Source organism: Mytilus galloprovincialis, chromosome 7 (genome assembly GCF_965363235.1).
Source record: "Mytilus galloprovincialis chromosome 7, xbMytGall1.hap1.1, whole genome shotgun sequence".
NCBI classification, from domain to species: Eukaryota; Metazoa; Mollusca; class Bivalvia; order Mytilida; family Mytilidae; genus Mytilus; species Mytilus galloprovincialis.
Genome location: NC_134844.1, coordinates 52,403,945 through 52,416,395, shown reverse-complemented (window position 1 = coordinate 52,416,395; position 12,451 = coordinate 52,403,945). Strand labels below are relative to the sequence as shown.

Sequence of the window (12,451 nt, the reverse complement as noted above, 5' to 3'; positions counted from 1 at the left end):
AACATAAAAACGATTTGATATAATTGCCTATGAAACAAATCCCCATAAGAGACACAGAAATAAACAAATATACGTCACCATACGGTCTTCAACAATGAGCAAATCCATAACCGCATGGTCAGCTATAAAAGGCCACGAAATGATACATGAACAACAATTTTAATCGAGAAAACTAACGGCCTAAGTTATGTACAAAAATTGAACAAAAACAAATATGTAACATCAACAAACGACAACCACTAAATTTGCAAATTTTTGACTTGGCATACGCACATACAGACAACATGTGGCGGGGTTATGTTTTGTGAGATCTCAATCCTCCTTCTATATATCTTGCCAATGTAGAATAAAAAAGAAACACATAGCAAAACGCACAGTAAAACTTAGTTTAAAACAAGTCCGAGTCCGATATCAGAATAGGTAACAACAGACAATAAGGTAGCAATACACAGTAAATTGACACTCATAATTTTTAAACACCCTCTTTCTACTCCTGTCTAACAAAGACGGCTTTATATGTGTGTTATTCATGTATATACTTATAGAAAGAGAATCTTCCATAGATTTGATTTCTAATGGTCATAAGGGTGAAATATAATCCCTTTTTGGGTGTAACTATGGCACCAATCTTCATTTCTTCATCAGATACAAAATATAGAAAAAAGGGAGGTGAACATGTCACAAAAGTTTCCAAATTTGGTCTAAATTACAGTGATACCTTTTCTGAATCCAGGGGTTATATCTATCAAGTGGTAAAAAAAAAAAATCATATGCATTTCTGCTCGTTTTTCCATAAAATTGAATTGAAAAGATCGAGCGCAAAATCTTTGTTGATAAACACTACAATAATGTATGGACCTATGGACGGTACGGATAGGAAAATACGGACTGTCGATCATATAAGTGGCCTATAAAACATGTGAAAAACAATCTAAATGTTCATATAAACCCACTTAGAAGGCTATTAATTCTTCAATTATCTAAAAATCAATTTTATTGTGCAAAAACTTTCATATTTAAAAAATTCACAGGGGCCATAATGCGAAACTAAAGTTCTAACTGTGTATTGCTACCTAAATTAATTGACAATGATAAATAAATTACCAAATGACTACAAGCAGTTACAGTTACTGACATTTACTGATTGAAAGATTATGTCTTCATCATATGAAAATCAAGTACAATCACTACCGTTAGGGGTTTAGAAGCATACCATCATAAAATGTATCACAAGAACATAACCCGTATCAAAACGCATAAATCGTCTACGTGGTCTCGTGGTAGCGAGTTCCTTCGGTTGCTGGAAATCAAAAATTTGTATGAAATTAAAGCGGGTGAAACAAAAGGTTTTAAACTTGCTATTTGCTGTTTCATGCTAAACACGCGACACTTATGACATGTATGAGTCTCTGGACAAGACAATAGTGGCAGGATATGATGAAATTTATTCCTGTGGACTGTGAACCAATGAACACGTTAAAAACTCATCTAAGCAGATATACATGTAGTACAAAGCAGTTTTATCTTTCAAATTACATTAACATGTTTTCATTCTAAATATTCATTAAGGTTGCCGGTATTTAAAACATCTATCTATCTTTATCATAATAAAATGCCAAATTATTTTTTGCTTAGTCTTTAGTTTTTCTATGTTGTGTACTATTATTTTGTCTTTTTGTCTTTTTATTTTTAGCCATGGCGTTGTCAGTTTATTTTTTGTCTATAAGTTTGACTCTCCCTCTGGTATCTTTCGTCCCTCTTTCATCAATTGTCATTTGAAAATTCTTTTTTAAGACATATTACCTTGGCTTAGTTAGATATATTCTTATGCAATATTTAACTTTTGAAAAAAGATTGTTCACTCATATATTCACATGTTATAATAGCGAACAGTTTGTTAGTGGTAAAGTACTATTCGTTATCTTTTGAAACATGTGAAAGGAATGATGGCTAGTTAGTTATGTCGAGATTATCTACTAGAACTGAGTAAAAGGTTAAATTCGAAGACTTTCATAATCTAGAAATACTCAAACTAAATCAAACTTGTCAACTCAAATTTAGGTAGGTTACCCTATATGAACAATGTAAGACATTTACATGAGCTGTACTATTCAATCTGTGAAGTATTCAATACAATTTGTTTTAGGTTACTTTTGCAATGCTTGATAATTATATCATAAAAAAAAAATTATCGGATTGATTCTATTAGGTATTTTGTTACAGGTTCATTTTTCAAAAAGCTTTGACAAGATAAATATTTGATTCATAAGTATGTTATGAAATAAAGATTAACAAAGATAGACAAAGAACATTTGAATTTCTAATCAGTAATAGATACGTATCGACGTAAATACTGTTTACATATTTGAATTGAAAATAGAAACAAATCTTTGTTTGGTGTTAGCTTTTTGTGCTCGTATACTGTTGTTCACCTTTTTGTCATTCTTTGCTTTGGTGCTGTCGGTTTATTTTCGATGTATGAATTTGAATGAACATTTGGTATCTTTCGCTTCTTTAGTTTTTGGAAAATGAGAAAATACTTATGTCTGATAATGCAAGATTTTGGAAATTATTATGAATTTGATAAGGTATATTTTATCAGTTCCCGACAAAAACTGAAATCAAACAATATTTTAATGTCTAACATTAATTAATCTTTCTAATATGACGTTCTTCTTTAGCTTTGGGTACAAAGCCATTTTCTAATTCGAATAGAAAATGGGCTGCACGTGATTGACGTCACAATTGAAACTGCAACGTCAGATGAATTTTGAACAACGCCAGAGATCAAAATGGACATTTTTGTTGCTGTTGTTCGCTAGAAAATTAAATAAAACATTCCAAAAGTAAGTTTAAATGTTTCTGTTCTTTTTTTTATTAACAAACTGTTGATTTTTCTATAACGTTTTTGTTCATCACATCAAAATGGCGACATTTCAAGCGTCTACTATAGGTCCGCTTCGAAGTAGAAAAGTTCAAAATATTCCTATTAGAATCGAAATAATTATATCATGCCATGCTCGAAGCTCATTTTAACATGGGTAGGCATTATATTTGTAAACATTTGATACCTCGCTAACGCTCGGTAATAAGATATTAACATATATAATGTCTACCCATGTTAAAATGAATATAGAGCATGGCATGAAATAATTATTTCTTAAGTTTACCCTTTATGTAACATTCCTATATGATGCAGACATAGTTTGTCATTTAATTTAAAATATTTGCCAATAGACGTTAAGCAACCAACAATCAATCATTCATTTAATTTACTTGAAAATATTATACTTGTCATACAAACTTTACTCATACATTAGATGAATCAATCAACTTCTTTTGGTCTTAATAGCCACGTGGACGTAGTAGTCAAAATATTATTTTACTGTAGCACAAGCCTGTCACTACCTAGGTTGTTAGTTGGAATCCATCAAGTTTAACTCTGACCTTATTTTCGACAAGAATTGCAAGTTTGTCTAAAGCAGAAACAAATTAGAAGTAGCGTTAAATACCAATTATTGGAATTCGATCAATTTCTCAATTGGCTTAATTCAATAATGTATCAAGTTAGTTCTATGAATTTAAACTCGGATCTATAAACATACGCTATCACATATTTTCTTTTTATTATATTTACCTATCCTGTCCTAGGAAAATCACAAGCCCTATTTTGACCAAAAACCAAATGTATCCCACGGATACAGAATAATCTATCGGTTGAAAATTGTACACGAAAATAGACAAACAAAACGTACATACTATTTCAATTAAAAAATAAAGTTAAAAAATAGTTTACACTTAAAGAAATGCTAAAAAATGTCTTTCTTCATAGTTATATGTTTTTATTTCAATCTTTAATAGTGTATTTTGATACATTTGCAGTGGTTTAAAATTCTGGATAGGTTGTAGGGATCAGTGTAATTTTTGAATCTGTAACCACCAATTGACTGGCTAATCTTATTAAGTTAATTGAGCATGGCGATTTAAAACCCTCTGATATAGCTAAAGGTTTTTTTTTTATATTTGTCTCTATCAGGTGAGATCAGTACAACAATCTCCGTTTAATTCCCTTTAACATACACATTACCATCTTTGTCAGCAGATAATCCAGCAGAAAACCTCAAAACATTGTTATGTTCGAATGTCATTGTTTTTATTCCTTGTAATTTGTCAGATACTACTGTATGATAATGATTACTAAAATAAAGTGTGTCCAGATATAGTTATGCTGATTTCTGTGTTCACGGTGTTGATTGGGTCAGTACTACCCATGGCTTGAATTGCTTTTGTTTTGTTTTAATGGTACAGCATTGTTTTATTTGTTGCCGCTATGCCAATTGTTATCCAAAAGGATAGGTTTTCTTCACATTTCGTTTCGTTGAATATATTTTTAGTTTAATTGACAATGAAGTTCCAACAGGATGTTATCACTACAGTGTTATCATCACGGTTGTTTGTTACACCGCTTTTCGTTATTAAATCAACGGACTGATATTTTTCATGAACATCACCTTCAAGTTGTTTCAGAGCTAGAAATGTCCGTAGATCTAATGGGCGTTGTTGTGTGTTTGCAATGTTCTTTTTGGTGCTTTACAACTTTACTTCCAAGCTCATCTAAATCTTTCATTAACTGATGGATTTTTGTTTTTCTCCTTTTTTCTGTCTCATACAATTCTGATGTGAAGTTTTCTTACAATTTATAAAGCTGATGATTGATATTGAACCGAAACTGTTCAGTTTCACATTCAATCTGTATTTTATTTTTTCGGACAATGTTTTCAGGTTGCCATTTTTATGTTGACGAATCCGTTTGATGTTTTCAGCAACTTCATTAAATGTTTCATTAGTTTCCATTATCAAGAGATTGTAAATATTTTGACATTTTTTGTGTTTTCAACGATGCACTCACTACAACACGGGCATGTATGTTCATTGCAGTAAATCTGATAATTTTCATCATGTATACTACAACTACATGTCTGCTTAATATTTGTAATGTAATCGGGTAGATTTTGATTCTCTGATAGAAATATAGGTTTTTTTCGGACAATGCTTTCAAATTGCTACTTTTAACAGCTGTTTTCGATGTTTTCGGCTACTTCCTTTAACTTTTTAAATTTGTGACTGTAAATCTTTTTTAAGCAGGCAACACTATCGATGTTTACGGATACTATTTATTACACGGTAGAATACAGTTGGGTCTATGTGCAAATTTACTTTCTAAGGTCAATGATGTGCAGTCAATCATACTATAGTCTCCAATGTAACATTGAGTAGTTTTGGTTATCCGTTTTGAAGCACTCTCATTATATCTTCACAGTACAGGTAATCAGTTACCTATATAGATGATACATACAAATTTCACTCATTCCTTAGATAAAAAGATAAATGTATGAGAAAAGCTAGCAGTTGTGTGTTCCATGCATGTCTTTGCTTTTGTATGTATTATTCAGAAAGTAAGTCAATCAATTTCTCAGTGGTATTGTTCTAATTATGTACCATGACTGTTACTTATATATAAAAATCCCTTGCTTGTCAGCTGACACTCAAGTCCCAAGGAAGCTATTAACCAAGAGTTCAAAGGAGTGAAGTTTAAATCTTCCCTTGAATTTTAAGGACGCCATCACGAATTGGTTGACCATTATGGAATAACCGTTTCACAGATGATATCAGATATGTTGCTTATGTCGTAACTACAATCCAATTCCCTTTTCAATAATTTGACCCACCGAATAAGAATATCTACCAGTTTTGTAATAAAATGAGCTACACGACAGTTGCTATATTTGAAAAAAGGTGTCTGCTCACCCTTACGGAGCACCTGAGATCATTCCCATTATATATGGCGGGGTTCGTGTTGCTAAGTTTTGAGTTTCCTATATTTTATCTTATGCACTATAACTATTCTGTTTTTTTTTTTTAGCTATTTTGTTGTCAGTTTTCGATCTATGAGTTTGAATGCCCCTCTGGTATCGTTCGTCTCTTTTAAGTGTTTTTTTAACTTCTTGAATTGTTTAATTCATTAAAAAATATATGACCCATTTTGATTTAAAATACGATGCATATTTATAAATCCCATAAACAGTGACTTAACCTAAACTGAATACGAAATGATACTAACTAAACATATTACTTTTACTACAAAAAAAAAAAAAAAAGAAACAATAACATAATAAACATTTCGCTGTAAGAAGAAGTGTAAACAATTTTAGTCCATGAATGATGTGTTTTTGTATAAATTCCCTATTTACATTTCATTCAATACTACATTAAAATCTAATATTTAAGTGTTTTAATAACAAGATACGTTATACAAATACGCTTTCTGACAATCATTTGCAACCAATAACTGATTAGTTTCCTTTCTAAAGTTAATTGAATATGGGTATTCTAAACCATCTCTTTTAGTTAATAGTTCTCTATGTTTTTGTCCATCAGGGGAGATAACCACGACATTATTTGATCCACGTCCTACAACATACACATTACCAGCATTGTCAGCTGATATTCCAAATGTATTCTTTAAAACGTTTTCATTTTTGAATGTCCATTGTTTTGTTCCTTGCAGATCGCAGCATACTACTGTATGATACTTATAACTGGAATAATAAAGTTTGTTTCCAGATATAGTTATGTTGATTAATGTGTCCATGTTCTCCGTTGTTATATCACGTGTTGATTCGTCAGTCAGATCCAAGGCCCGAATTCCTTTATTTTCAATGTGATACAACAGTGTATTATTTGTCACTGCTATGCCATCGGTTTGTCCACCAGGTGAAAAAGTTTTCTTTACTCTTCGTCCCTTTAAATCAATTAGTGTTATTTGTTTGCCTTGGGTATTCCAACGGGATGATATTGCTATAGTGGTATCCTCATTGTTGTACGCTATACCACATGCTGCTGTTACATTCAAAACAAAGTCAACCGTCCCGTCTTGTTTAACTACAGTAACTTTGTCTAAACCAGGATAGGCGAATACAAATCTACTATCAGGCAATATGCAACATCCTCTAACATAAGATGATTCGGTGTTTATAGTCTGTTCTAACTTGACTTGTATATTCTCAATGGGCACAATTGAGGATACTTTAGGTACTATCAACTGAGCTTGTTGTTGTTTTTTCTTCACAATGTTCACTGAGCTATTAGAGATGTCAATAAATACATTTCCAACCTCAAGAACACTATTTGCCATGTCAGTAAATGATGTGTTAATGTTAAACTTGATCTCCACACGATTAAGAACATTACTTTCAGAAAGTGAATCAATAAACTGACAGTTTTCATCAACATTACCTTCAAGCTGCTTCAGAGATAGGAAGGTCTGTAGATCTGATGCGTGTTGTTTTATGTTTGCTATATTCTCTTGGTGCTTGACAACTTTACGTTCATGCTCATCTAAAGCTTTCATCAACTGAAGGATTTTTGTTTCCTCTCTTTTTTCTGTCGCGTGCAATTCTAATATGAATTTCTTTTGTACTTTATCGAGATGTTCATTAATATTTAATCGAACACGTTGAATTTCACATTCGATCTGGTTTCTTTTCTCGGACAAAGATTTTAGATTGTCATTTTTATCGTGACGGATCCGTTTGATGTTTTCAGCAACTTCATTCAATGTTTCCTGAATTTCTAGAAAACCATTTGAGGTCTTAATGTTTTTAACAATATCATCAATATTGGAAATATTTGGACATTTCGCGTGTTTTTCAACGATGCATTTACTGCAACATACTTCTTCATGGTCTTTGCAGTAGATTTGATATTTTTCTTCATGTGCACTACATGTTTGCTTAATATTTGTGATGTAAGACGGCAGCTGTCGATATTCTGATATCGGTACAGTGACATGTTTTCGTGTTGACTTGGAAATTCCATGATGCTTACTACAGTCTATACAGAGCCCCTCATCACAATCTGAACACCATATATACGCAGGTTTGAAGACATGTTGATATTCACATGCACCACACGGCTGTACAGAGCTTGCCATTATCTACTAAAAAAATCTTTACTTTTATAGATATGTAAAATGTTCACGTAAAATTTTCTTGTAATTTTTTTTATTGAATTGGCAATAAAGTTTTAGATATCTATTTAACTATTTACTGCTTATTTGCACGATACAATAATGAGAAATCAACCACCGAAAGCATATACATACAATACTGTTTCCCCATTGAACATCAAATGAAGATCCTCATTAAAGAAAAAGTATCAGCTTTATTTTTAGATTAAATCCCATTACGCGTTTATTGTAAATTCAAATAAAAACCAGATGCTCCGCAGGGCGCAGCTTTATACGACCGCAGAGGTTGAACCCTGAACGGTTGGGGCAAGTATGGACACAACATTCAAGCTGGATTCAGCTCTAAATTTGGATTGTGATTAAATAGTTGACACAGCATAGGTTTCTGACACAATATGAATGTGGTCTAATGAACTTAAAATATTGTTTTGCCTTTGAGCATTTCACTATGCTGTTGAATAGTAATATCAAAAGTACCAGGATTATAATTTTATACATTAATCCTCTCAAAAAAATGTTTGAAGAAATTTTCTTTTTATTTATGAAATCTGAAATGAGAAAAATTAAATCTCCCCCTATTTTTTTTTCACATTCCCCTTTCCCTTTTTCCAAAACTGATCTCAATTCAAATTTCTAATGGAGTTTGCAAAAATAACTACTCATTTAAATACACCATAAAATATTAAAATGTAAAATAAAGTGCTTGTTATCACTGAATGGTAAAGATTGTTTTAATTTATCAGTTATTAGTAAAAGTGAATATACATTGTATATTATATAAAACAATGATTTAAGTTGATTCAACTACTATTCTGGACTAAGAAAGATAACTCCAATTGAAAACTTCTTGCTATTGCACAATATTGTGCAATTAGATATTTCTTGCTATTGTGCAATACTGTGCAATTGAAAATATTTGCTATTGCACAATACTGTGCAATTGAAGATTTCTTGCTATTGTGCAATACTGTGCAATTGAAATTTTCTTGCTATTGCACAATACTGTGCAATTGAAGATTTCTTGCTATTGCTGAATACTGTCCAATTGAAAATTGCTTGCTATTGCGCAATACATAATATAATAATTTTGGATCCTGATTTGAACCAACTTGAAAACTGGGCCCATAATCAAAAATCTAAGTACATGTTTAGATTCAGCATATCAAAAAAGCCCAAGAATTCAACTTTTGTTAAAATCAAACTTAGTTTAATTTTGGACCCTTTGGACTTAAATGTAGATCAATTTGAAAACGGGACCAAAAATTAAGAATCAACATACACAGTTAGATTTGGCATATCAAAGAACCCCAATTATTCAATTTTTGATGAAATCAAACAAAGTTTAATTTTGGACCCTGATTTAAACCAACTTGAAAACTGGGCCAATAATCAAAAATCTAAGTACATTTTTAGATTCAGCATAACAAAGAACCCCAAGGATTCAATTTTTATTAAAATCAAACTAAGTTTAATTTTGGACCCTTTGGACCTTAATGTAGACCAATCTGAAAACGGGACCAAAATTTAAGAATCTACATACACAGTTAGATTCGACATATCAAAGAACCCCAATTATTCATTTTTTTATGAAATCAAACAAAGTTCAATTTTGGACCCTTTGGGCCCCTTATTCCTAAACTGTTGGGACCAAAACTCCCAAAATCAAACCCAACCTTTCTTTTATGGTCATAAACCTTGTGTTTAAATTTCATAGATTTCTATTTACTTATACTAAAGTTATGGTGTGAAAACCAAGATTAATGCTTATTTGGGCCCCTTTCTGGCCCCTCATTCCTAACTGTTTGGACATCAACTCCCAAAATCAATCCCAACCTTCCTTTTGTGATCATAAATCTTGTGTTCAAATTTCATTGATTTCTATTTACTTATACTAAAGTTATTGTGCGAAAACCAAGATTAATGCTTATTTGGGCCCTTTTGTGGCCCTTAATTCCTAAACTGTTGGAACCAAAACTCCCAAAATCAATCCCAACCTTCCTTTTGTGGTCATAAACCTTGTGTCAAAGTCCATAGATTTCTATTAACTTAAACTAAAGTTATAGTGCGAAAACCAAAAAAATGCTTATTTGGGCCCTTTTTGGCCCCTAATTCCTAAAATATTGGGACCAAAACTCCCCAATTCAATCCCAACCTTCCTTTTGTGGTCATAAACCTTGTGTAAAATTTCATAGATTTCTATTCACTTTTACTAAAGTTAGGTTCGAAAACTAGAAGTATTCGGACGACGACGACGACGACGTCAACGTGATACTAATATACGACCAAACATTTTCAATTTTTGCGGTCGTATAATTAGAGGAAGTGTATTTTTCTGCAAGTTGTGCATTTATAAAACAAATTAAATGGCTAAAAGCAAACACATGAGACTTTCGATTTTTTTGTCGGTTAAAGTTCGATAACTCTAGCTCTCTTTAAAACTTGGCATATTTAATCTTGAAAAGCTCATGAATACGAAGATTGCTGTTTCTTGTTTTTAAAATGAATATAACATATCTAAAATTGGCAAAATAGTTGACTTTTGGTGGGGCCACGGTTGGATTGTATGTCATTTCTGTTATTGTTTATTATAAAAGGGCACATTTAAAGAATGAAACAGCTGTTACGGGAAAGATAACATATTTTTCAACCAAATACAACTTTATTTTTATTCATTTGCCTAGTTCTATGGGGTGTGCCAGGCTCTTGAAGTTGGACGTTCACACGCCATCTTTGAATGCTGCCCGTTACCATGGCAACCAGATGGAGGGTTCTGAGACACCAGAAATTAAAACTTTGGATAATATTAGGGATGATAAAAATAAGTTCTGGGTATGAAAGTTTCTAGACAAAAATTCTAAATAATTTCAAATTTCATTGATTTTTATATGAATAAATAGCCGATTTACTCTCGAACAGCATTAACCTACCTGCGTGTACATGCAATACGAAAATCGTCTTTACGGAAATTAGGGCATACTTTGATAATCAGCAGTGAATTTTTAGAAAAAAATAGGAAATTGCTGAAATTATATTTATAGATAAAACGTATCAACAATTCCTAGGTTTTGACGGTTAAAGTTCGATAACCCTTGAACGACTAGTATGAAGATTATCAAAATGAATATTACTATTCATCTTGTAGCTATGGCCAATTGACGCAATTTATAAGAATTTATTAAAGCGTACTTGACGTATCATTAAAAGTGATGGGGAAACATTGTATACAGGACAAAACCTTTTTTTGATAGTGTACACGGATACAAATGTGTTTTAGAGACCATCAATTGCATTCTGTGTCACAAAATTACTTTTCAAAACATGTTCTATACGTACTGGAGTTCAGATGGTATTTAACACTATTCCTTTCTTTATATGTCATTGAAATGAAATAAAACAGCAATAATTTTACCTGAATTTGAAGGAGTTTCACAAATGTCTTTAACTTGATAAAATATTTCAACCAGGAAGGTAAACAAACGAAACAGTCACAAGATATTTATCGTCGAATCTATTGACATCTGTAAATCACGTTACGAATGTTATAATGGCGCGTAACTTTAAATGTATCACTATTATATGTTTATATAAACAGCTTCTTGATTCCTTGTAAGTATGAAATCGACGACCGATTGATAGCAGATAGAAAATATGTTAGGAATTCGGAAAGAGGTGTCAACATGGACAAGGTGTTTAGGAATTCGCGTCTCCAGTAAATACGAACAATTTTTGAATCATTTTGAGAATCGCCAACTGAATTACAAAGCCCAATAATTAAGAAGAATAGAGTAAATAAAAGAAAACGTTTTAATTTATTGTGTAGGATTAGAAGTGATCATGAAACAGATATATGCTTGTCTAGACTTCTTCTTTTGTTAGTGTTGTTTTGGTATATGTATATGTTGGGACTTTGAATATCTTTATCAAACAATTTTTGTTTTTAACCTTGGTGGCAATGGATATTATAACAATTCATAATATGGTCAAAAACTGTATAAAAACTGCTTTAAAGAAAGTTGCTTTTCGATAATATTGAAGACGTCCATATAACGATAATGCAACAACAATATTTATTGCAATAAGGGTATAGCATTTATAAATTTTACATTGTAACATATATACTTTTCATTTGAGAGGTAAGTTTGAAAACATTCCGCAGAAAATTATATTGACTCCATCACTAACTGCTTGCATTCTGGATTTCTTGTTTGCTTATCGCGATTTTAGTAACCTAACAATGTTTCGTATGAGGTTGGGTCGATTTTAATATAAACCGTATTACCCTAAACATTTATTGATATTGTCATAACTAAACAAACGTGTCAAAAAAAGGTGCATGTGCAAGCCTCACGCAGGCTTCATTATATCGCTGGTAACGTAAAAACAAAATGCCCTAATGATCATAACGAGTTTAACTCAACAGGA

At 31.8% G+C, this 12,451-nt stretch overlaps 1 long non-coding RNA gene across 1 annotated transcript; it reads right to left on the bottom strand.

Annotated features, from left to right (window-relative positions):
- Positions 1-6,275: 6,275 nt before the first annotated feature.
- LOC143083252 (uncharacterized) lies at positions 6,276-11,504 on the bottom strand. The gene is made up of 2 exons (XR_012980603.1): positions 11,439-11,504; positions 6,276-7,999 (listed from the first exon to the last, which is right to left on the bottom strand). It is a non-coding gene; the product is annotated as an uncharacterized LOC143083252 (long non-coding RNA).
- Positions 11,505-12,451: the final 947 nt, after the last annotated feature.